At 48.2% G+C, this 25,168-nt stretch overlaps 1 long non-coding RNA gene across 1 annotated transcript; it reads right to left on the bottom strand.

Annotated features, from left to right (window-relative positions):
• Positions 1-1,741: 1,741 nt before the first annotated feature.
• LOC144148962 (uncharacterized) lies at positions 1,742-21,825 on the bottom strand. Its single transcript, XR_013318125.1, has 3 exons — positions 21,717-21,825; positions 8,866-8,963; positions 1,742-1,995 (listed from the first exon to the last, which is right to left on the bottom strand). It is a non-coding gene; the product is annotated as an uncharacterized LOC144148962 (long non-coding RNA).
• Positions 21,826-25,168: the final 3,343 nt, after the last annotated feature.

A 25,168-nucleotide genomic window follows, 5' to 3' on the forward strand; every position in this document is an offset into this window, starting at 1 on the left:
TCTCGCTATAAACACAACTATACTCGGTTACAACTCGAGAACGGCACCACGTCATGTAATGTATCACTCCGCCAAAGCGCCGGACCCGTGACGTCAGTGCGCGCGCGTTTTGAAAGGGGTTTGCTATGAATGCGTGATATTGTCTGCCTTGTCTGACGCAGTTTGTTTGTCATCACTGGAGTCGTTTATAAGCATATTAAGTCCAAAAAATCACGGGAACGGCTCACGCCATGTTCAAAATATTCTCAGTAACGCCCTACTTGCGCCGCGGGGCGAAACATCCGGCTACGGTGATAATGCACAGCGGCAACTTCCGGTGCCGTTCTTAAGTTGTCACGGAGTATAGGAAGCGCCTGGTAGTGTACCTCTCACCTGCAAGCGCTGTCAAGATCAAAGAAATGTATCGGGCAGTTTTGCGGCATCCACTGCTTCCGCAGTGAGAGCGTGTCATCGTTCATCCATTCCAAGGGAACGGGTTCCATTCCAAGGGAACCTCCGCAACACTTTCGTTTACCGTACGGTCAACTGAAGGGCGACGCTTTCGGATAATCAGTGCGGGACATACCACCCTAAACGAATCATTCTGAAGGTTGGTGCTGTTGCGACGCATTCGAATAATGTGTTTTTAAGATTCGTTGTGTTCGGACACATACCAAGGAAAACTAATTCACTGTGGCTTTCGAGGTCCGCTAAGGCTAAGCGCGGTGCCTCAGGCAGCTAAACGCTCCCTGTTCTTGGACCCTTTGCGTCGCCCGGAGTCAGTTGCGTACACACGATTTCATGTCGAGGGGGAAAAGGAAAGGTAAAGCATGAAAGGATCAAAAAGTAAAATAAGCATCAACGAAAGAAAAAAAAATTCACAGCATATCCACGGGGTGAATGATGATGAGTGGGCGAAGCTCCTGAGGGGAAATCATCGGTAAAACCGTGATTCTTCAGTGAAAGTTCGCCCACTACATCTGTGTCCGAACGTAACGTCTAGAAAGTCTCGCTTAAACCGCGCGTCGGCACCTTGGGGCTGAGCTCGCCTGATGCGTTTTGCAGACGCCTCACGAGCTCTCACTGCATCGGGGTCTGCCTGCCGATACGCGCGCTTTCTCGCCGCTTCCCGTTCTCTGACGTTTTGGAGATCCTCTTCGCGCCGCAGCCTTGCCGCTTCGCGTACGGCAGGGTCCTCGCGCCGTTGCCGTGACGCTTGGGCCTCTCGTTCTCGAACGCTGGGATCTTGGCGGCGTCGTCGCGCAGCCAGACGACACGCTTCGGCCTCCCGCTCTCGTACGGCAGGATCTTGGCGGCGGCGTCGCGCAGCTTCACGGAGCGCTTCTGCCTCGCGGGCTCGCACATCTGGAGCCTTATCCATCGGGCGACTCCGAGCGCGCGCCAACAGCGAACGGATTTTATTACAACGCTCCCCGCCATCTAGTAAACAATCCAAGAACTAAACTAGAGGTAGCCACGCCATCTAGTAAACAATCCAAGCGCATCTTTTCATCATATACAAGTACCGCCATCTAGTAAACAATCCAAGAACTAAACTAGAGGTAGCCACGCCATCTAGTAAACAATCCAAGAACTAAACTAGAGGTGTCTACATACATGCGTCGAGGATGGACAGACCCACGCCCTAAGGAGCTTCGCCCCTAAAACGCGCGACTAGTTTTCTTAAATAGGGGTGCACCAGCTTGAGTCCTCCAGCACAGGCGCGTTTCTGACACTCTGGTTATGCTTTAATCGGCGGAAAAGTTGGGTGGTGTGAATACAGTGACCCCAATTACGGGACAGCGCTGCATAGAATGCGCCTCCGGTGAAGGCCACACCGGTTGCGTCGTTTTGTCCGTATTGGTCGTCTGGTCGAGCTGGCTATTGAGAATTTGAATCCGTTGTGCTAGATGGTCGTGCTTGGTCTCCCTGCGCTTGTTCCACTGGGTAGCCCTGCACCGGGTGCCCTGGGGGCGCATCAGCCATGTGTTGTGGCAGTGCCGCCTGTTGCTGGCTCTACAAAGGGAGGGAAAGAAAGAAAGAGATAAATATCCTTTCCGGAACAAAGCTCCGAAGCTGTAGCGGTGGCATGCACAATTGCGGACACTTTCGGACTGTGTCCAGACAGGCTTCTTTTAATTGTCTTAACATCATTTCTTGAGGCACTGAAATTTCGCGGTCTACCCTTCAAGAAATCACCCCCGGGTCAGCTTTCAGACCTGCCTTGTTTCGTGGGGTAACGGAGCCAGCACGGGCCATCCGCGTAAAAAAGTGTCACAAAGATGCTGACAGGCATCATATTTCCGCAACGTGAGCTGTCAACCTGCGTTCGTGATGGCTCGTGTTTTAATACAAAAATTAGCAGTGGCTTAGCTCGGCTATGCCCATTTATACGTGGCGTGAGTCAGGTTTCCAGGTTGTATAGGATTAGCTGATTATCATGCTTACTGCTGCTAAGACGATTTCCATTCCAATACAGTCGCGGTGGCGGCGGGCCCGGTGCGCCAGCTGTGTGCCGTGAGACGGCACTGAGACGGCACGGCTCTCGAGGAGCCACGCTAAACTGCTCAATATCTGTCACTGTAGCTCAAGCTACGAAAATAAGGCAGTTCCACTCAATGCATTAGGCAAACATGCGAGAAATAAAGAATACAGTGCAACACTTTCAAAACAAACATTGCAATGGGAAATATTAGAACACCGCCGAAGCAAGCTCTGTCTGAAACTATTCCATGAAACATACTTTTCTAAAACGGGTGTTCCGCGAGAAGAGTACATTGCATCACCGCATTATACATCAGCGCGGATGGACCATGCCTACAAAGTGCGAGAGTACAAATGCAACACTGCATCCTTTGCAAGCTCTTTTTTTCCCAAAACTATCAGGCAGTGGAATCGGTTATCGTCAGCAGTCGCGTCGCGCATTGGAAGCAACTCTTTTTACGATGCCTTGTCCGAAACTGCGCTACCGACCAAAAAGAACTGATGAGTGTGACAGGGCTTTTGTGTGTGTGTGCGGGTGTGTGTGGGTATGTGCGGCGGAAGTATCTTTCTTTTTCTTTTTTTTTTTGCAATGTGCAATGTGCATTTTTCTTTGTTGTTAACCGTTGACCTTAGTAAGCGAAAATGAGTTTTAATGCTGTTTTTTGGTATAAAACTGCGCAGGGAAATGCGCATTTTGTTCCGTTTTCAACGTGTGTAGTACTGAATTAAATGTACCTATATTCTTTTCAATTTTCACAGTGCCATATTCCAGTTGAGTGACTGCCTCCTTTTGTTGCGAATTAATGTCTGCTGTATTTTTCATTCTTTCTTTTTTGGCTTGTAACCCCCCCCCCCCCCGCTGTAATGCCTTCATGGCGCTGTGGGTAATAAATAAATAAATAAATAAATAAATAAAAGAGGTCGCAAGTACACAGCAGTGATTAACCCGCCAGAGGGGCTGTGGTGCCGTTATCCGCCCATTGCTTCTGCCCCTCACACCCTTTTCCTCCCTGTCTCCCTCCTCTGTTGATGAATTGAACACTTTTGTCCAATTCAATTCAAATTGCTGGCATTCGCAGTGCAAGCGCGCCCTCTGTTTTGAATAGCACGAACGCGAGTTGTGCTTTTCTGTTCTTGCGTTCACCTCGCACGGGGCGGAGCCTTACTGCGTAGTTTCGAACACGTCGTTTTTTGTGTACCGTGGCCGATTTTTTTCGCTTACTATTTTAAAAACCAACTAAACAAGCGTTCGCAACTAAATGGACGCGGGGGCTGCTGATTATTTACACTCATTTTGCCTCAAATGTACCTGGAGTTTCTTGGCGCTAAATAATGGGGAGTTGAACGACAAGTGCTATCGGTTCAGGAGTTTCGAACGGTTATGACAATATAAAGCCCTTGTTCAAGTATGCCGTTAGCTCTCGGCCGGAAGGCTGAATCGATGGACAACCGAGTGTCTTTTCCCAGCCTCGGTTTGGGTTCGTTACGGCGCTACACCGCGTGGTGTTGGAAATCAGCCTTCGAGCGCTGTCACCAGTGTTGGGATCAGCCATCCCGACGCTGTCACCACTCTTGGGACTGGTGCACCTCACCGCAGCCACCACGGTAGGGACTGGCCATTCGAGCGCACTCACCGGTGTAGCGACGTTGATTTGCTTCGTCCGCTATGGACGCGGCGCAGAGCAGAGCGATGAAGTTTTCGAGCCGAGGAAAAGGTGAAGCAACATTTATATGCAGCATGTACAAGGGCAACAAGGGCGTTACATGGCTCGCATAAAGGCGACAGCACCTTTCCACTCGGTGCCTTCGAAAAGTGCCACCGATAAACGGCCGCTCTGGCTGTGCCTCGGGGCGGATAATATATCCCCGGGAGTCCGTTTCAGCCATGAGCAGTTTGAATCGCTGCAATCAGGACTCTCGCTGGCCAAGGTTTGAAATCCGACAAATGGAGTAGAAGCGGTTGCGTCAGCCGAGCCGCCACGCCAGTGAAAAGGAGGGCGCCACAGCGGCACCCTCTCCAGGCATGTCGCTGCACGTCTATCGCCGGCCGTTCGCCTGATGCATAATTCGGCCGAGCCGCCACGACGGGGAAAGGAGAGGCGACTCTGCTCCGATGCAAGTTTGGGTCTGTCGGCCGCGGACGGTTTGGTCGAAGCGCGAATCGGCCCCTGTGTCGGCGTGTCGCCCCGTACAGCGAATTTGTCCTGGGTGCTCTGGCACAATAGTGGGTACGGTGGGTAGACTGCGTGACAGCGAACGAGCTGCGACGACAAGCCGGGCCACTAAAGTACTCCGCACTTAGCAGCGTCCTCAGTGCGCCCGAGTGCATTCCACTCAGTTATACATATCTGTGCACCGGTTAGCGCCGGCCAGAGATGGCGTGCTCGCTAAATCGCGTGGTCAGCAGCAGCGGAAGTGGCCGGGGCGCGTGCTCAGAAGACAGGTCACTTGAAAGACCGGGCATGCTTAGGGCCCGTTTGGACGCCAAAACCTACCTAAAGTAGGTGAAACGCATCCTAAATGAAATCACGGGCACAAAGAGCCTAAAACGAGCAAAAAATCCACGATTAACTAAAGCTTACCGGAGCTATAGCCTTCGCTGAGCTAGGTACGGGCGAGTTCAAACCGACTTAATTAAAGGCCAACTGCACTCAGATTTGTCTTTGTAAAAATAAGTAGTCTACGCTCTTGAAATTACCTTGGCGAAATCCTTAGCTTCTTAATCACAGAGAGGTCTAGGTACCGCCGCTCAAAGTACCTCCGAGAAGACGACGTTTGCATCTGGTGGAGAGTCGCCGAAACAAGTTCCGAGCGACCTGTGACGGAGGTTTTGGGAACCTGTCCTGTGAAGCTCGCGCTCCACCGGCGACTCGCAGGGCGCTCCGCCGGGCGCATGGACGCGTTCGCTCGGGGTTTCCTGCTACACCAGAGAGCTTTACCGCCTTCGCCATTGATTGATTGATTGTGGGGTTTAACGCGCCGACGCAACGCAGGCGATGAGGCGCGCCATAGTGGAGGGCTCCGGATCAATTTTGACCACCTGGGGATCTTTATCGTGCGCCGAAATCTCGTACACACGGGCGTTTTTACTTTTCGCCTCCATCAGAACCGCCTTCGCCATCACATGTTTAAACTCAACGCATCGCAGTAATATTCGCCCTTGTTTTTCAATTAAAAAAAAAGAATAGAAGCGTACAAACTCTTCACGCACTTGCGAACGTCTTGGAATTAGCAAAACTCTTTTTACTTGAGAATAATTTTTTACTTAAAGAAAAAATAGCGCGAAACGAGCCCTTGCATTACATTTGTCATTCCTATTGCATTTATCACTGAAAAAAAGATGTTTTATAAATTCTTGAGCACTTGCACTTCCGCGTCAATATTGCCAATGTTTGGGCTGGCCCAACGCCACCTCTATCCGTTAGACCTTTCCAAAAGTTTGACGACCTAATAAAGTTGTACACGCGGCTATAAACGATTGGTGCTCTTTTGCCTCACTCGCAAAGTGAACCAAAATCAGGCTTTCTCGTAGTAACAAATACATCCGCACAAATATCGGCCGTCGTCTTCTCGAACTGCGAAAACTTACGAAACTGCTCCTCTCCTAAATAATAGACAAGATTTTTGTTCAATTTCCCACTGAAGTATTTGTTTTGAGTGTTAGATTTAGTTTATTTGGAAGTAAAATTTTTTCAACAGCACCTGTCTCTCGTTAATGTAGAAAAGTGCGGCGACAGGAAATGTTTGCGTGCTTTAGTGCATCATTCAGCTGTGGAAGCTTCTTATAGTTTCAGACCCCTTTTATACTTCGATTCTCGATGTGCAGCAAGGCGAAAAATACTGGGCCGATATTCGCGAAGCTGTTTGTACGTAATGTACAGTAGAAGTAGTGATTGATCGCCGCCCGCAGCGGTTTGTTTCTTTCAAATAGAGCGACGTGACATCCGAGGCGTCGGCTATAACGAAAACTGTTTTTCGAAATCGTACGGGCAAGTAGCTTTCTAAATCAGTGTCCGTTTTTTAATTGGAAAGCCAAAAATTGCTGCACCGCAAGGTATTATGATGGAAAAAAAAATTGCTGTCGGGCGGTCTACTTCATCTCAACTGATAGAAACGGGATGCCAGAATTGCGCCTAACTCCATTATCAACAACAGAACGAAACGCGGCACTACCACGCGCATTTGAAGGCGGCTCAGAGCGGCCGTCGCACCTGGTGAGGCCGCTACTGTTCCATCACGTACGTCACGTCCGGCCGCCGCTATGACCGCCTCTTCTATTCAGTTTCGGTTCCGGAAACGCCAATGTCGCGAGCCGTTTGTGTCGGCCGCGTTGATGTTTGAAGTGCAGTATTTTGAATTTCGCACCCTTTTTATATGTACTATTAGGTGACATTCTTTTTACGTTGTCGAAAATTTCGGTGCACTTGGCCATTTTACGGGGAGAAAACCACCCAAACTCTGAACAAGATAAATATACTGAGCCAAACCCGCCTTTGTCACCGATAAAACCGCACTAGTGTAGAAAAATATTCCAGAGAAAAAGCTGAAACCGACATAGAAGCGCCCAAAGCGTTAAAAGTACGAAGCAAAGTACACAATAGCTAGAAGTGGCGTTAAGGGAAGAAGCCATACAAAGTTTCGTTTATAATGCGGATATTTGCTATAAGTAATTATCATGCATGTTAGAAGAAAGTTTCAATAAAAAAATTAAAAAACAAGCCGCGTCATTGTCCCCTAAAGTATATGGGTCGTGAATGCGCGGCAGGGTCCGTGTGCGACGTACCGGCTACTGAGTTCATTCCCGTCGGACTGTTACAAAGTGGCCGCATGCTGCAGCTGTAAACAAAAGAAACGTGCACCCGACCATACAGTTCAATACTACTGTATACTAGAGGGAAATCTGTCGCTGCAGTCGCGGGCCGCTGTGAGCGGCGCCATTGCTGCTAACGACGTTCCTCGCGTACTTGGCTTAAATATCCATATGGCTTCTTTTTTGTCTCGAAGCCCAAATCAACAAAACAGGGTAAGATTTTTTTCTTCTTCATCGTGCATAAAGCTCCTACACAATTATTGTCAAATTATTCTTTCTGGAGGTTTAATTTTATAATAACAGAAAAAATTTGATGAACCTTCTACAGTAATATTGTTGCTTTTTGCAGCCACAGCCAACTTTTCAGCCTGTTCATAAGCCATGCCAAGGACAAGTGGAACGTGCCTGCCCGGCACATAACGGAACGCTCACCGAAGCGCGGATCCCGTAGACAGTGGCGCCACAGTTCCCTCTAGTGCATATTAGTGTGAAACGCTGTGCTCTTGACAAAACTTCGTCAGCCAAGAATACACTGGGCTCCTTCACACGGATGGCGTAGGCGAATGGCTATGCCTAGGTGATGCTCTTTTGTAATTTTAATATCAGAGCTGCTTAAGCTTGAGGTCGGTCCGTTGGCGCCCCCAAAAAAATACCAGAAAAGGGCCCGCTCCCCACACCGCCCCTTGCCGCGCGCGCCGCTGTGACGTCATTGTGCGCACCGCCACAGCTCGACAATCCAGAACACACTGCCCAGCCCTTGGGACGTGATCTCTCGCGTGCTCTTCTTTTCCCCAGTCCACGTGCAGTCCTGCCCCAAGTGGGAAGCACAGAACAGCTCGTGCTACAGACACTGAGTTCGCGTGGCCGGTTGCCGCTGGTTGTATCACGTGCTAACGCAATCCACTTTGGGAGAGATGTGAAAGGCTTTAGACCAAACAATGCGGACCAGGCAGTCGTGGTGAACATTCAGCGGCAATTTCGGAAAACCATGTGGGCCGCAACAGCCGGGTTTCAGACCGAGAGAGAGCGACGGCAAACTCAGCTCTTCGTCCTGCCTTGCACCACCAGGGCTAGTTGCGTCCATTTTCGTTTAGGTCAAGAGATTATTTTCAACGTGTAATTTTCCGATTTTCTGATGCAAGACACCAAGCACGCATCTATTTAGATTAAAGGAAGATTGCGAGTGCCATTTAGGATTGTTGCTCTGCCTCAAATAGGGCTCGTGTTTTCTTTTCGCAAGACAGTGTTTACAAGGATGAGGCATGGCATCAGATTTTGTGATATGGAGAGGTTTTGCCTATACAAACTCTTCGTTTCAGAGTGTTGATACCTTTTTCGCGCGGATAACTTGAGAAGCACGCAGAAATACGCAAATATATATTATCCGTTTTAAGGAGCTCGAGAAAGACTATTGTCTTTAAAAGAGACGATTTGGCTTCCTTGCGCTAACCGCCTTTGCTGAGCGGTCGGCTAAGGTCACTTAGCAAGCGTCCGTACTGAAGCCGAGACGCCTCTTTAACAGTAAACCTCTGGGCGGCAATCATTTTCTAGCAATGACTGATTGGTGAAGGTTGTTAGATGACCCCGCTCACCTGCATGCACTGTTTTATGCACGACCCCACGCCGACGCAAATCCAGACTCCAATGGCAACCATGATGATAAGGGTGATGAGTGGTTCCAGTATGGGGGCTGCAACGCGCACAAATCACGGCGTTAGGAGAGTTTTACGGACCACCTAAAAACAGTAGACAGTTTTAGAATAGGGAAGCCGGTGTTGGGGGCCCCCAAGACGTTGGGGGATTCCAACAGCAAGGCGGTCGCGCGCAGTGAGTTTTAGAAGAGGGGCGCCTCCAACAGCCACAGCCGGCTTGCGTTGCTCCGGTCGGCACGGGTGATGGGAACTTTAAGCTTTGCATCGCGGCGGGTATTTTATCGCCGTTATTTGTGCAACTGCGAGTGACCATCCTTAACGAAATTTTTCACCACTCTATCATCTTCTTTCTGGCTTGTGGAACTTTATTTCAGCTATAATTGCCGTTTGAGCGATCGGTGACCAAGACGTCTTGCGTAGCCATTTCGATGCTTCCGCGCAAGCAGCGACATCTTTCGGTCGGACCACCAAACCCATAGAGTTTTTTAGAAAGTTTACTAGAGAGGAAACTGCGCCTGGCAATCCATGTCGTCGTGGGGATTTACGGGAGACCCCCCTTTTTGGCTTAGGCTTAGCATGTTAACTGAATTGTTAAGCGGTTTTGGGGATTTGTTTTTTTTTCACGATGCATTAACACTCCCGCGAGCTACGAGAAAGCCGAAATCCTTCCTGTTCTGTGGTAGCTGTGTTCGGTGAAACAGCAGGCAGTGCGTGATCACACCTCACGTTGGTCATGCCGCAGGCGAAGGACGTACAACAGAGCGGGTAATATGCCCCCGTGAAATTTGTAGCCGGCGAAAAAAAATAAGCGAAATGTACTTACGACATACGACACATACTGGCGCCTGAAACTGCCACATCTTGTCATCGTTCACGACTGTTTAACGGCACGTTTTCTTTTTTCTTGTTAAACTGTAGCTAACTGTCGGTGCACCGATTCACCACGAACGTGATGTTTTCATAAGCACGCGCACAAGACTTTATAAACTCTTCAAACAAATTATTTGAAATATAGGTAAAGTTTATAAAATTAAAATCTCTAATAAGTTTCCTCCCCAAATAATAACATTGTTCGCAATCATAACTACCACATTGGCCTGCACAATAGCCTGCACAAACGTTCCGGCAAAAATACGCTTTACTTCCTTTTTTCTTTGTTTTAAAACTGCCTGTTTCATTTTCCACTTACATAATTGCACACTATTTTTCGCGTGTTTGTGGAACTTTGCTTAAATTTGCGGTCATTATAACGCTTCAATCCAAGGCATTGATGAAACTTAGGCGAGCGCGTGACTTAATGGCGGTCCATGACGACGCAGACGGCCTCGATGTGAGCCGCATAGACGCTAGCGCCAGATTCCTCTGTATTGTATATTGTCACAAACTCTATGGCCGAACCTCCGCGGCCAGTCAGCGTAGGCTTAGCATCGCGGCCGATATCTGATAGACTTTAAAAATAAGCTCTGACAGCAATCCCGAGCAAAATTTTTCGCCGCACTAACACCTCCTTTCTCGCATGTGGATTTTCGTTTTAGCAATCAGATTGATGGGAAGAGTTGCGAAAAGCTGTTGCTACCGTGGTCTGCGCTGTTTCGAGCCGTTTAGTCTGCCGAGCGGGCAGGCGTGGCGGTGTTTGCGCGGACTGTTTACGGAGGCAGAAAACGCTTCACGATTGCCTGCTTTATCTATTTCTTGAGAATAACGCGCGGAATCCACAAATTCAGCTCAACCATCGTCGTAGTTGATCGAATGGGTCGAGAAACGAGCCGCAAGTTTCGCTTCTGCCATGATCACGCGCAATCTCGCTGGCTGCGAGAGCGACGCAAGAACGCAAACTCCATCCCTCGCCCCCTGTATTTCCTTGGGGGCACCCGCTATTGCGGCAAAACAGCGTGCGCGCTAAACGCAAATCCAAACCGCAAGGACGGCTTGGGATCTGCGCATGGGCAGTACGGTGGCGCAAGGCGCTTGGGGAGCCCAGAGCGTTGGGGCCGCCTATTCTAAAACTCCCTGTTCGAGAGTTTTAGCATATCGTTACTGTGTTTGCGTTACCGTTTACCGTGTTACTGGAAGCCGGGGGTTCCGTTTACCGCTGAAAACTGTAGGACACGTTTTAGCACACCGTTTGCGGTTTGTGTATTCCAGCCGCCGTTGCGCATGTCGCGACATCTGATGAATTAGTCTCAAGGCAAATCGCGTATAACTTTGTGGCTCACATCTCATTGCTTTCGTTTAAAGTAGCTTGCATATTTCAGTTTTCTTGTGAAGGGCTCACAATAACTGTAGTTGTTTTGAGAATACTTTAGCCATCACCAGTAGAGCTTTACAAAGAAAATGTGCAGGTGGCGCCATCTAACGACTAGAGTTACAATCAAGGAAAATAGAATTTGCCCCGTGCTAAATATTTAGGGAAGAAACAAGTAAAACGGTAGTTGCGGTAGTTGCAAAGTAACCTACACTGCCTCGCCGAGCACAATTTTGGAGGCCTAAAAGCACTTTGGAGCTCAGAAACTCAATTGAACTATTTTAGGCGTGCAAGGCTTAGCACGAGTAAGGGCTGCCATTTTGCTCGCCCATCCGAGAAAAATGGGCGTTTGTCGTTCTCCTGAGCATTATTTAACTACAAAAACGCAATACACTGCATCACGTATGATTACTTTCTCCCGCCCCACAAGGAATCGCGTAAACGGGAATAATTACATCGATGGAAATACGACGAGCCAACGTGGGGGAATACTGTTTTTCCGGGTCCTGGGGCGATTGTAAGCGGTCAGTCTTCCGTTCGTGTCCAACCGGTATTTGAGGTCATTTTTTTTTATCTTTGGCCTTCTCTTTGCTGTGAACGTCGATTTTCTTCTTACTTTCGGGCTACGTTTCTCGGTCCCAACGACGTTAGGTGATGAGTCACAGGGCAATATTTCCCTGTAAGCCAGAGTAGGGATTGACTTCCGATGTAGCTTCTTTGATGCCTTGAATTTGTACCTGACATAATGATCGGAAACTTGAATGCCTGGACCTTTCGCAGTGTAAATCGTCGCGGTATTATTTCCTGCAGCTTTCTCTAATTTCCAACCACTTTGAGTCGCCTTGTTATTAACGGGGGTCATCGTGCCGCGGACGAGCTTTTTAATCTGTCCCGTTTCCTGGAGAAGCGGATGCGTAGTCTGTAGCAAGTTCTCTTCAAGGGACCCTGCAGCACTTTCCATCGACTACTCGGAATGTATTTTGGGGTAACGTCTATTGCCCCAGCAATCTCCTCCCGCAAGAATTATAGAAATCCGTTCACTATCACCGAAACTACGCGCGATGAAAAATCGCGCATAAACGTTCCCTCTCAACTCAACCGAGGACAACGCGACGAAAGCTGCGCGCTCTCCCCCGGAGAGGGAACGGCGCGCGGCGTTCTGTTCGGCGGCCTTCGATATGTCACAGGCCGGGGAGTTTCGTCCTTTTCCACGCAACGTGGACGGGTCTATTTCCGGTCTGGTGCCGTAAAAAAAGAGCGGGTTTCGTTCCCCGAACTTTTTCTTTGTTTTTTTTTTTATTATGGGGAACACGGAATCAATAAAGGAATAAAGGCATGGAGGCCTGCTCGCAAGCAAGCGCTCAGGCTGGTATGGCGTTTTTGGAGCAATGAACGTTTGTTGTCGAATGGGCTCGTTGAAAGTGAAATACTTAGTTCGTCACTCAAACTCCGCGCGCACTCAAAACAAAAGAAACACCAAAAGTATGCGGACAGGTTCAAACATACAGGAGGCTCATGCACATCTCCGACGACGGCTGATCGTCACAGGAAATGCCAGAATTTAGTCGCGAAGTTGACCGGCGGCAGCCAATAGGACAGCCAGGACAGCCATGGCCCCATTGACGTCGCAGAGGCCATGGCAGGGGTGCATAATTAGGAGAATTGAAGAGGGACCGGTTGGTTTTTCTGCGTCTTTCACGGCGATTTGTGCGCTTACCGCTCCACGTGCATGTGTAATATTTGGCTCCGGTGTTCCTGGAAGTCTAATCTAAACGTCGCACAGGTTTACTTTCACTGCACGAATAGTGTTGCAGGGTCCCTTTAAGCCGGCGTAAAGGTATACGGTACCCGTGGGTCCGAGTCTTTACGAGCAGCGCGTCCTAGCCTTTCGTATCTTTCGGCGCTGCCATGGAGTGGTTGTAGCTGCCGCACATTTGTCTCTGTCATACTCCTTACGCCGTACGCACTACAGCCGCACCTTTTCGAGGCATAGTCAGATTGATTGATTGATTGATTGATTGATTGATCGATTGATTGATTGATTGTAGGGTTTAACGCGCCGACGCAACGCAGGCAATGAGGCGCGCCGTAGTGGAGGGCACCGGAATAATTTCGACCACCTGGGGATCTTTAACGTGTGTCTAAATCTCGTACACACGGGTGTTTTTGCTTTTTGCCTCAGTCAGAAAAGCAACCACCGCGGCCGGGAATCGCACCCGCGATTTCGTGCTCAGTAGTGCAACGGCTTAGCCACTGAGCCACAGCGGCGGGTCGAGGCATAGTCAGGATTATCTCGCGGTGGTGGCTTCATGTTGTCGTCTGTAGAATTTGTCTCGATCATTTCGCTTGGGCCATCCCTCTCTTGCTCCGCATCTTCTTTCTCATGAACGACCTTTCGCATAGGGTCTGCAGGGTGGCCCACGGCTGGATACCTACACGCATGGGTATACTCAATACCTTGAGGTATGTAGATGTCACTGGCGGCAACAAGGAAAACTACCTGACCATCAAGGATGTGTTCTTTTGGTGCTGATCTTGCCGAAAGAGATTGCGGGCACTCCTTAAGACCTGCTCTGTGCTCCTGATGGGCCGTTTCCGGCATCCTCGTGTTTTCAGTTCTGAGGAATGGCCAGTATTGGCGTACCTCAAGCGCTGTCTTAGCCGAGTCGCAAATCATAGGGGCCACGGTTTCGTTCGGGCTGTGGATGCAGGTATGCTTGTACATTCTGTGGTTCTGTGACCTGTTACTCGAATACCCATCGATGTAGTTGAAGTCGTCGGCTTCATGTAGGTACCGGGCTCCTCCTCAGGCTCGTTGCTCTCGCTTGTAGGACTCGATTCATATTTCGGTAGGTGATGCATTCTGTCCTCTTTTCCGACATTTGGCTCTTGAGGGGCCAGGGCTTTTCGTCCGAACGTCTTTGTTCGAGATAACAAATAATCTGTACGCTTCTTTGACCGACTCCAGAGCATTTTCGTGTTGGTCGCTGATTCTGGTTCCGCAGGAGGGGGCATCCAAACCATACCAAAACGGCACTCCGCAGAGATCGGTAGTATCCCCCCTACTCTTCAACGTAAGCATAAAAGACTTACCACACTAAAATCCATCGCGAACTTACGCCATATACGTGGACAACACTGTTTGGGTCTCCACTGGTCTCCGCGCGAGGCGACAAGATGGTTGAACATGGAATGGTTGTGTGTACATAATGTAAATATATCTGCTTTTTAGAGACAACGGCCTCCTCTATGAACTCCCTGGACGTCCTTGCACACGGTGCTGAAACCCGGGACATCTAGCGACGCGACGAGGTGAGCCATGGAGCGGCATTCAATTCTTCGACCGCTTTGCTCACCCCGACGCCAGGAGGGGGCATCGAAGCAGATGAACCGCCTAAAGATTACCCAGAACAGCCTTCTCGAATTCAATCGGAAACTTATTGGAGAAAATAATGCCTATTCTGGAGCACAACAACGACATCAAGGCCGCAGTTTTGATAGCAAGGCTCCAGAACAGTGCCGACCGTCTTGCTGCAATCAGCGAGAAACTGGATGCCCTTGCCTGCGGAACCAGAATTAACGAGCAACACGAAAACGCTCTGGAGTCGGTCAAAGAAACGTATTTGTTACCTCGAAAAAGCAGTTTAGGGACGAAAAGCCCTCGCCCCTCAAGAGCCACACCTTGGAAAAGAGGTCAGAAGGTATCACCTACCGAAATATGGTTCGAGTCCTACAAGCGAGAGAAACGAGCCTGAGGAGGAAACTGGAACTTGCATGAAGCCAACTGTTTCAGCGACATAGATGGGCATTTCGGTAATCGATCATCAACCACAAGAACGGTTAAGCATACTTGCGTCACCAGCTATCACCATGACATGTGCCTCTATTAATGACTACTCGGCTGAGGCTACACGCCAGACAACTGTGCATCCCTCGCCCAGAAATGAAGACGCCGTGATACTGGATAAACCACACCAGACACAGTAAGACAGCCAGAATCAATTCAAATCATCGTAATCGACGTGGACCACATCCATACCCGGAGAGAACATTGTGGACGACGAGCCGGCTGTCGATGGTACTATCGGCGAAGCTCACGCGCCTGAAGTGCTTGAGAGCCGCCTTGCGGATACAAGATATTGTCACGAAACCGAGGACGACGCAATTGTCTTGAAGGAGAAACAAGTTTATTGGAGCGAACTTGTGCTCCCCTAACAACTCAAAGAATACAGAGGCGGCGAAGCAGCGGTCAACAAAGTGGGTTGCGCAGGCGAGTATCGTCAAATCGAATGCTGCGGTGTCTGCTCTGCAGGCTTTTATGTTTCCGCGCAAGTGTTTCTGAAACCGTCGATATGTACGTGTAGACTGTATCCAGGGAGGAGCCCGTCGTCGATGGAAAGCATATATAGCATTTACGCTATGTACAGAGAGTCGTTGAATAGAAGCAATTTTAAAGCTGCCATAAAAACAAAATAAAACTCTGTTTAGTTTGAAGTAACTGGGCTCCAGTATCTCACTCATTTTAATTCCATACCTGAAAGCCGTTTTTGAACTGGAAAGAATGCAAGTACTGAAGAAAATTGGTCAGTAGCCCGCCCTGGAAAAGGAGATGTTCACCAAAGCTGTTGCAAGGCACTATAAATGGTTATGGAGGAGGGCATATGTGTTTCGTAGTCTCAGCAGGCTTGTCGCTTGCGCTCAGCGCATGTCACTAGATAATGGTAGAAAGGATCCCCACTATTTTCACCTATTGTTCGATGCCACCGCCATGATCGTCCTGACATTTTTTGAAACTGCGATAGTTCATGGGTGCTGCAATTTTGTTGTTTGGACATTTTAGTCGTCCAAATATGGCAGGGTTAGCTTGTCTTCCCTTCTCCGCGGTTCCACGCGGCTGACGTAGTTGGGCATGCAAATCAAAATTTAACACGTGTAACACCATTTCGGCAGCAAAAGTGTGAACAAAGATGCTGTTTTGCTGCATCTTCGGTAGTTGTTAACACACGAACATGTCGAAGTTAACGGCGAGGCCGTAGAAACGGCAATCTCGCAGCATTCATGAATGACCAAATGACCTTCGTTGTTAACTTGCTGCCTCAGTGGCGGTACCGCGATAGACCTTATGAAAAAGTGCCGCGATCTACCGGAAGAAAAACGAAACGAGCACGTGACGCCATGTTGGGGGATGGCGGTCGCGGGATTGCTTGGTACGGAGCGTGTGAGGGGCTTTCTCGGCTTGCCGATCTTTTTATATCCAGATTTAAGCGAAACAAAATGAGCGACGAGTGATCTGTGGACGTTTCTCTGTTGCCCACATTTGCGGGCGACTTCGTAAATACGCATTATGCAACGAAAAAGCAGTCAGGGAGGCACCGGCAGGGAAGCTGTTGGAGGCTGGCGCATTTCTTCTTTTTTTTTTTGAAAGTACGTCCGTATCGGTTCGCATCCTGCGGGTTTCTCAGGAGGTCATTCCTGAAACGCTTCGAAACTTGCAGGCTGCCCTGGGGTTGAAATGGGGGAGGGGGGGCACTCGCGGTATAGCTATACGGTAAGGATCCTCTGGGACGCAGAGGAAACTTGCCAAAAAAAAGTACTTAAAAAATAAATTACATACCTGGCATTTTTTAACAGTGGAGCTGTTGTATCTGGCCGTAATGTGTAGCGCGTAACGTGTGTCATGTGTGACGCGTTAAACATTGCCAATAAATTACCAATAAATTGCCATTTAATAATTAAATTATCAATAAATTGCTGAGCCCTGGTAAGCGCGTGCCTCGCGGCGACCGCCGAGCATCCCCAGCACACGCAAAGGCTTTAGCAAAAAAAAAAGAAACTGCAAAATCCTTAAAGAGCGAGAAAATGCCGAGCGCTCATGAGCACGTGCCTCACGGCGACCACTGAGCGTCCTTTGCTTGAGCCGTGGACAAAAAAACTGGGTGCACTCTACTGCTTAAAAATTTCGCTTGAAAAATTTGATATTGGGAAAATAGGCTACGGTCGAACTGGGAAAATGGGCTACGGTCGATCAGCAGGCGACGAGCGGTGAATGACCGATACACGGGTTACTATGTAGGTTACTTGCGCCCCTCGTGGCGCTCCGTGAAGATTGGAACTCTCGCGGACCCCTTATTTCCTGTAACGTTTGGCAAACAAAAGAATGCGTAGTACTTTCATAAAAGCCTACCGAGCGTCCAGAATAAAAAGAAAAGGCGGGCGCACAAAGCACGAACGGCGAACTGAAAACTGTACCCGCACGATGAAGTACGAGCTGACCGACGCAGTGCGCCTTAACTACCAGCAGGGAGGAGTGCTCCTGGGAAAATACAGGGCTAGAAAACAGCTCACTTTGGGACCTTTTTATGCCTGCACATATCATTCGGTTCCTGACTATGCGTGCGATCTAGCTATATTATTACTGCTCGAAGGGAAGTTGACACCCGCAAGCGACTTCACGCAGGAGTCGAGTCACGCGTCCGTTGAGAAATAATAATAAAAAAAGATGTGTAAACTATTTCTGTGGCCGTCCTAGTATCATCTTTGAGCACAGTAAGTTACACGGCAGCATTTGAGCATCTTGGACAACGATAAATGTCGACGTGCGCGTCGCTAACCCCGGACTATCATGTATGCAGCGGTATCCGGAGATCCAGGAATCCCACAACATGGCGGAAGCGCACGCGGTTCCCGCAAGAGGGCGCCAGTTTTTGCGTAAGGTCTATACCTTATCTACTGACACTACTTTCTGATTCTCTGGCGGCCAATGCTGGGTCATGCCTAGTCTGATGTATGCGCTCGGCGTCTTGGCCAATAACTGCTTTGTTAAGAGACACTAGTCCTGCGTAGCCTTTAGAGATGATCGCAAACATAACCTTTCCCAGGAACATATAGGGTGGGAACCTATTATTTAAAGGCGTCTTTTCATCCTCAAAGCAGTGTTTGTTTTGTGGCTTCCTTAGCTACTTCTGAGCTCTATGCTGTGTGCCTGATTATCCTGACACATGCGCACGGCTTCTATGGGTTTCGGCTTTTTGCCGACGGAGACCATTTTCGCCCTCGGGGATGAAACCGTTTGGGGTATAGGTATACCGCTTCGCTGTAGAACTTTCTCATTTATTTCAAAAGTGCCGTGTTAATTGCCGGAAGCAGTGGTGGAGATTTAGCCAGCGCTAAAAACACAATTTCAGCGTGGCAACTGCGCGTGAGCATTCATGTACTGCGATCAAAAACAACTAGAGGACCCACTATGATTGTCCAGTAATGTGTTTTGCTCTCGCCTCTAATAGCGCGAACAAATTGCCTTACGTCATTGAAAAGTTTCCAGAAAGTTCTCATAATTTGAAGCGCAAAGGTTACCAGAACGTTCCCACGGTTTGCAGAAGAACAGAAAATACGGACTGCGAACACAGAGCAGGTGAGATTGCGCCTGTCCTGTCTACTCTACCTAAGTGTTTTTTGGTCCCCTTCAAGGCATGATAACAGCTCACCAACAATCCCAGAAGAAAGTTCTACATCGCCTGAAAATGATTTAGGAGTCGCCCCTGTTCCTCATTTTTTCGTATCTGCATTACTTCTTTGAACTTCGCTATAAAATTAGTGTTATCGTTGTCAGGAAAAAGCAGTCTTTCTAATAAACCCGACTAGTATTTTGTATCCACGGGCCTTTTAAACGGCAACAAAAAATGGGATGAAGTGCTAGAAACACTAGGGGGCCCAGAGGGGTCGCTTCATATTTTGGGCATCGAAGCAATTTTGCGCTCTAAAAATGAACCGAAATTTCAAAAACACAACAAATTACAAACACCCAAACCCTAACTACGGCATTGGTAAAGTGTAAAGCTAACAAAAATTACGGTGCCTTCACCTAATTGTTACAGTAACGGTGTGCTGGTGGGTTTGCCCCGGCTTTTGCATTGGGATTTTGCAATATTTCTGCTTTTTGTTGCCATTGTCTATCTTATTATGGTCATATTGCTCATCAAATTCTTTTTCTATTTATTTCTCTTACGTTTATAGCCAGAATTTAAAACACCGCCAGGCCGTATAATCAAACTCCTTGACGCGTCTGCGTAAATCTCTTTCTTGGCACTGCGTAAACTATTATAACCGATCTTCATACAACTGCGACATAAATCTTCAAACTTGGGGTATATTCCCTCCAGCCTTAAAACTCACTCCAGTTTCAGTGGGGCCACGTAAGGCATACCAGGACGAGTAAGGCATGTTACGCACAGCAGATGCTGTATTTGGCAGAGCAAACGCGACCAAACGCGACCATGTAGACCAAACGCGACCATGTAGACCGTTGGATTCACACAAACGTCAGGTCGGGGTAGTGTCACGCGAGATACTGCTGCCACGTCTGGTGGGAATGTGGAGGGAGTTTCGAAGGTGAAGTTGATTTTTCAGAGTAGCTTCCTGTAAGGCTGTACCCTGTTTGTTGTTTCTGGGGTGACCCCAGCCCGAATGCTGTGCATTGATCTCCCTCAAAACCACAAGTTTGTGTCCTCTGGAACTTTGCCGAATGGTTCGCAAACGTCGGTCGATCCCTGGAAGAGGATGGGCTGGATAACCGTAGGTTTTCAGTGCGTAAAGGCTGGCTTGCGAGTTGTTGCGAGGTAGAAGCTCGACAAGTGTATAATCTATTGTCGTAGGTAGGGAAAGGGCTAGGGCTTTTGGGTGGCTTGAACGAAGACCGCCCTTCGAGATGTTTCGTTGGTGACTTATGTCGTGTAGAGTGACACGTCAGTATCAGTTTCTTGAAGAGCAATCATATCTGGCGAGTGTTGGAGGGCGAGGGGTGTGATTTACGGTTGTTTCTTGTGAACAGGCCGACACTTGCATTTCCAAATTGTCAACGGTGGTTTGTGTGCGGATGACTTCATGGGCGTTGAGGAATTGTTTATTGGAAGACTGTAAAGTGGTACAAGCATTGGCGGTGTCGCGGGGCGAGATGCGTTCCTCGGTCTTCTTACCGGCCTGGGGATTTGGCTGTTGTATGGCGCCTGGCAAGATGCGCTTTTATGGGTTTCTTTCGGGCCGGACGATTTGCTTCTTCAGCGTGTAGGCACCAAACAAGCGGGGTCAGCGGCTGCTGAGGCGTTCACCCGTATCATGAATCAGGCGTTCAAGATGCCCATTATCTGTGGGAGTGGTAGTGGGGGTGAGAGAACTAAAAGATGTGGTATTAGGGTCGCTGATTCGAGTCTTCCAAGCACGTACTTTGAAAAAGTAACTTGTACATAGTTGGTTTCCGGCTTGAGTGATCTTTTGTTTGTGCCGTGTGTCGCGTCTATCTCCTTAATGGTTGCGCATTGGTCTAACATAATGGATCGGCCAGGTACCTCGACAGATATCGGTGATCGGGGTCGCGCTCGACGAACTCAACAGCCCGACATATACGCCTATTATCATGAAAATAATAAACAAAAGCAGAACAAAACAACGAATAGTACTCGCATGTAACTTAATTCTGTGATATTTTTTACGTTTCCTCCTCGATCTTTCTCTCCCTTAATCGAAGCAGCCTTGCAATACTTGACACGAGGCGAGATTTCTTCCTCGTGCACGTCCCGCGCGCGTTCTGCAGGAGTACAGCAGGAAAACTCCGTTGCTGATTCATGGCTACCAAATTCACCTGTCCAAGAAGGACTTGCTTGGAATCATATTGAAGTGTACTCTATCCACTATACGCGTACTTACGAGATGATGCGCGTGTGATTCGCTCCTTCAAATTTCACTCATTCATCCGGCCTGTCCCAACTAAAATTTGCCACATTATACATTACTTCTTGCCTTACTGAAGGCGTCGATGTCCAAGCAAAACGCACTGCAGGAAAGCAAACTGTAAACGCCCTGGAGAAAACCTAACTTTAGGAAGTGGGTTCTAGAAAGGGTACACCAATCTTGGACCACTTCCACATCAATGGGATGTCTTTTCCTTCTTACCGTTGCAGACCTCACGTAACATGCAAAATATAGTTTGCAGTGCACACGGTTAGCGATGATGATGATGCAATACGTTACGTAAGCAGGGTTGGACTTGGCTTCGGACTTTGGCAGTTTCTATTTCGCACTTTATTAGGGCAGATTTTAGTCTTTGGTTTGGTTCAGGTTGCATGTGAAAAACTTCGTGTTTGATGTTAGTTGAAAGGTGCTTTGATGTTTTCCTGTAATATGACGCTGGCAGCCGTTCGCAATTTCCTTAAGTGGTAGACCGATGGCTCGACGAAGCAGAAATTCGATGAAGCAGAAAATGTTTTTCAGAAACAAATTCCTGAACCGCAAACAACAAAACAGCCTCTTCAAATTTTAACGGAAATTAAACCCGCAAACGCCGCAGTTGTAAGCCCTAATGGTCTGCGGCTGATTGTTTTTCTTTGAAAAGCTAACGCATCTTAAGTGTGCATGCGGTGGGGCAAGTGTAACGCCTAAAACTTGCCCCATTTTAAAAATCCGCATGCATAAAACTTCCTGTTTAAGAAACCAACTCCATTCGCGTCTATTCAGGAAGGAACGAAAGACAAGAACAAAAAAAGTTTAGGCTTACGTCTCCATTTGCACTCGCACGATAGGGGGTCACGGCAGGTCGCACTTTGAACTTCTTGTTTGTCTGCTTCGGCACGAAGTGTACATTCAAAGCCGCATAAATCTTCCCTGCATGCTGACCAAATGGGAGGAAGAAGAAGAGGGCAGAATCAGATTCCCTACTAGCAGGAACGTCAGTGGCACTAAGGCAAATAATTCATGTGAACAAATTTCTGTGACGTTAGCCGATGCGCAGTAGCTTAATGTAAATTTGCAATGTAGGTTACTGAAAAAGATTTTCTCGCTCGGTATAAAAAACACGAGTACACCTTATCATTGCTCATCATACATTGACTGTGAAAGTGCGCGATTGCAACACACGTTTTCATTGTATTCTTCTTTCATTTCGTTTTGCGTTTTTTTCTTACCTTGGCTCTTATCAAATAAAGAGTTTTTTTCTTACCTTGGTACATTATCAAATAAAGAGCACATTTAAGGAGGACGTGATATGGTACTCCTCAAATTGCTAGTTCTGTAATTAACACGGGCTTACGTTATTCATGTGCGCTTTAGGATACGTCTCCAACTTTCAAAAACACGTTCCCGAGTCACATTTACCACGGTCAATCTCAATCATTATGGGACTCAACGAGCAGTTGTGGTGTCGTCTGTGCGTGCTCGTCTCCCGTCCCGAAGACCTCTAGTTCAATTACCACACTGGCCCAACTTTGCCTTTTTTTAACGCACCTACTTCACCCTGTTTAGAGGAGATTTCTTTACGTATGTCGCCTCTATTCCGGCACTGTTAGATGTGTTTGTTTGTTGTTCCTGTGGTATCGGCTGTTTCGTGAGCCATCCGTCAACCATTTAGTTGGCTGGTCTTTGAAGCAAGGACACCAGATGCTACAGACACCGAGTAACTGACGGTTTCGCATTAATAAAGAGAGATCATCGTATTTAGCTGAAGCGTGCGTGCTGATCCCTGCGCTGCAGTAGATGAACCGAATTCGGTGGTTTAAGTGAGTTCATACGAGCGAAGTGTGAATCGATATTTATTGGAAGAAATCGCTCGGTATTTTGTTTACGCCGCTCACATCGCGCATGCAAGCTTTTTAGATGCGAACACACCCGCCTACTCGCATGCACGGATTTTATTTCAAACATTATTGACAGTTCGACACAGAAACACGCTTGAATACCTTCCCCCCTTCCCTTCTGCGGCGTCCTCGACTGCTGGAATTCATTTCTTTGTTCATCCAACGAGCCCTTTCAATGACCTATCATGTCCTCCATTTTGCTGTAAAAGGTTTTTCTTGATTGCCAACCCTTATGTATATATATATATATATATATATATATATATATATATATATATATATATATATATATATATATATATATATATATATATATATATATATAGCGAATCAGAATAGGAAATGAGGGGCTCGTAGAAATTACACAGAAGTAAAGTTTGGCAGTCAAGCACACCTCGGACAGCAAAGGGAGGTTGTGGTAGGTCATTGAAACAGATAAAGAATTTGGAAAGAAAGAAAGAAAGCGGAGAAAAAATGCCCGCCAGGCGGGATCCGAACCCACAACCCCCAGAATCGCACCAGACCGGTATTCTGGAGGTCGTGGGTTCGGTTCGCACCTGGCGGACATTTTTTCTCCGCTTTCTTTCTTTCTTTCCAAATTCTTTATCTGTTTCAATGACCTACCACATCCTCCCCTTTGCTTTCCGGGGTTTTTCTTGGCTGCCAACTCTTATTTCTGTGTTATTTTCACGAGCCCCTCATTTCCTATTCTGATTCGCCACATGCATAGCGATGGCCTCGGTTCTGGCAGTCTTGGTGCCTTAGGAAGCTTAAGAGGGTTCAACGCTGGTCGACCACTCTGGACATGTCGTAGACACTCGAGTGACGGCCCGGGGATTAAAAAGAAGGTCCCCTTCACTCCGAGTAGTCCGGGTGGCGTTGGCTGCCAACCCCAAGCACAGGAAACAAAAATACCCAAAACATAAATACTCCAGAAAGTTGGGGGGGGGGGGGGGAATCGCCCCTCCGGTAGCGCTCCGGTAGCGCAGTGGTTATCGCATCAGACCGGTATTCTGGAGGTCGAGGGATCGGATACCACCTCGCGGGCATTTTTTTTTCTCCTCCACTTTCTCTCTTTCTATATCTATATCTATATATATATATATATATATATATATATATATATATATATATATATATATATATATATATATATATATATATATATATATATATATATATATATTATAACGGGGTTTATTGGCAGGATGGCAGCAAGGTGTTGAAACGCAGAGAGGCTCAGCTGAGTCCCAAGGGGTTCTACTGTGCGCGCTCAGCTCTCGTGCCAACACACTGGTGATGATGATCTGGAGTCTTGCCGTGATAATGATTCAGGTCGCATGAGATGACACGCTCCGCTGGCTGTTTTTTCCACTTCACCGCTGTGTAGCCGCGCTGGTAGCGTTGTGTCAATGGTGGCTAGTCTTCCTCGTTACATTCACCCCCCGCAGCGAAAAGAGTCAAGCTGGCGACTTAGCGACACGACAAAATAAGAGGATCGCAGTAGGGCTTGAGGCGCTCAACGTGGACATTTTCGCGCCCGTGGAGGCAAAGATCCCTCGAAGGCGTCAGTGGCTCCACGACATAGTTGGGAGAGGCACGCTCGACTACATGATATCGGCCATGGTACTTCGAAAGAAGCTTGCTGGATAGGCCAGCAGTCGTAGACGGTATATAGAGCCAGACAAGAGAGCTGGGAGAAAATTCAGCTAATGGCTTGGATTCATCATGTTGGTGTTTTTGTTGTGACTGCTCCCCCGTAGTGAATGGGCGGGCAAGCTATCGGCACTCCTCGGCGTGAGAAGTAGTCTCAGAAATCAGCGCGTATTCTGAGGCATCCGGTCGATACGAACGCATGGTATCCAGGAGACACGACGGCTCGCGTGCGTAGACAAGAAAGAATGGAGAAAAGCCTCTAGTGGCCAGATGAGCGGTGTTGTAGGCGTACGTTATAAATGGGAGGACCTGGTCCCAATTCCTGCGGTCCAACGAGACATACATGGCTGGCATATCGCCAAGGGTACGGTTGAAACGTTCCTTAAGGCCGTTGGTCTGTGGCTGGTAGGCTGTAGCGGTCCTGTGGATAATGAGGCATGCTGCGAGTAGGGCTTCAATGACATCGGAAAGGAATACACGGCCCCTGCCGCTCAGCAGCTCACGAGGCGCACCGTTTCGGAGCACGAAACGATGTAAAAGGAACTTTGCGACGTCACGCGCAGTGCCGGTGGTAACGCGGCTGTTTCAGCGTGTCGGGTGAGATGGTCGACGGCGACTATATTCCAGCGGTTGCCAGTAGCCGTTAACGGGAAAGGCCCGTACAAGTCAATACCAACCCGATCAAAAGGTCGGGCTGGGCATGGCAACGGCTGCAAAGCAC

Source organism: Haemaphysalis longicornis, unplaced genomic scaffold, assembly GCF_048455015.1.
Source record: "Haemaphysalis longicornis isolate Haplotype H1 unplaced genomic scaffold, Haemaphysalis longicornis Haplotype H1 scaffold_8, whole genome shotgun sequence".
Taxonomy (NCBI): Eukaryota; Metazoa; Arthropoda; class Arachnida; order Ixodida; family Ixodidae; genus Haemaphysalis; species Haemaphysalis longicornis.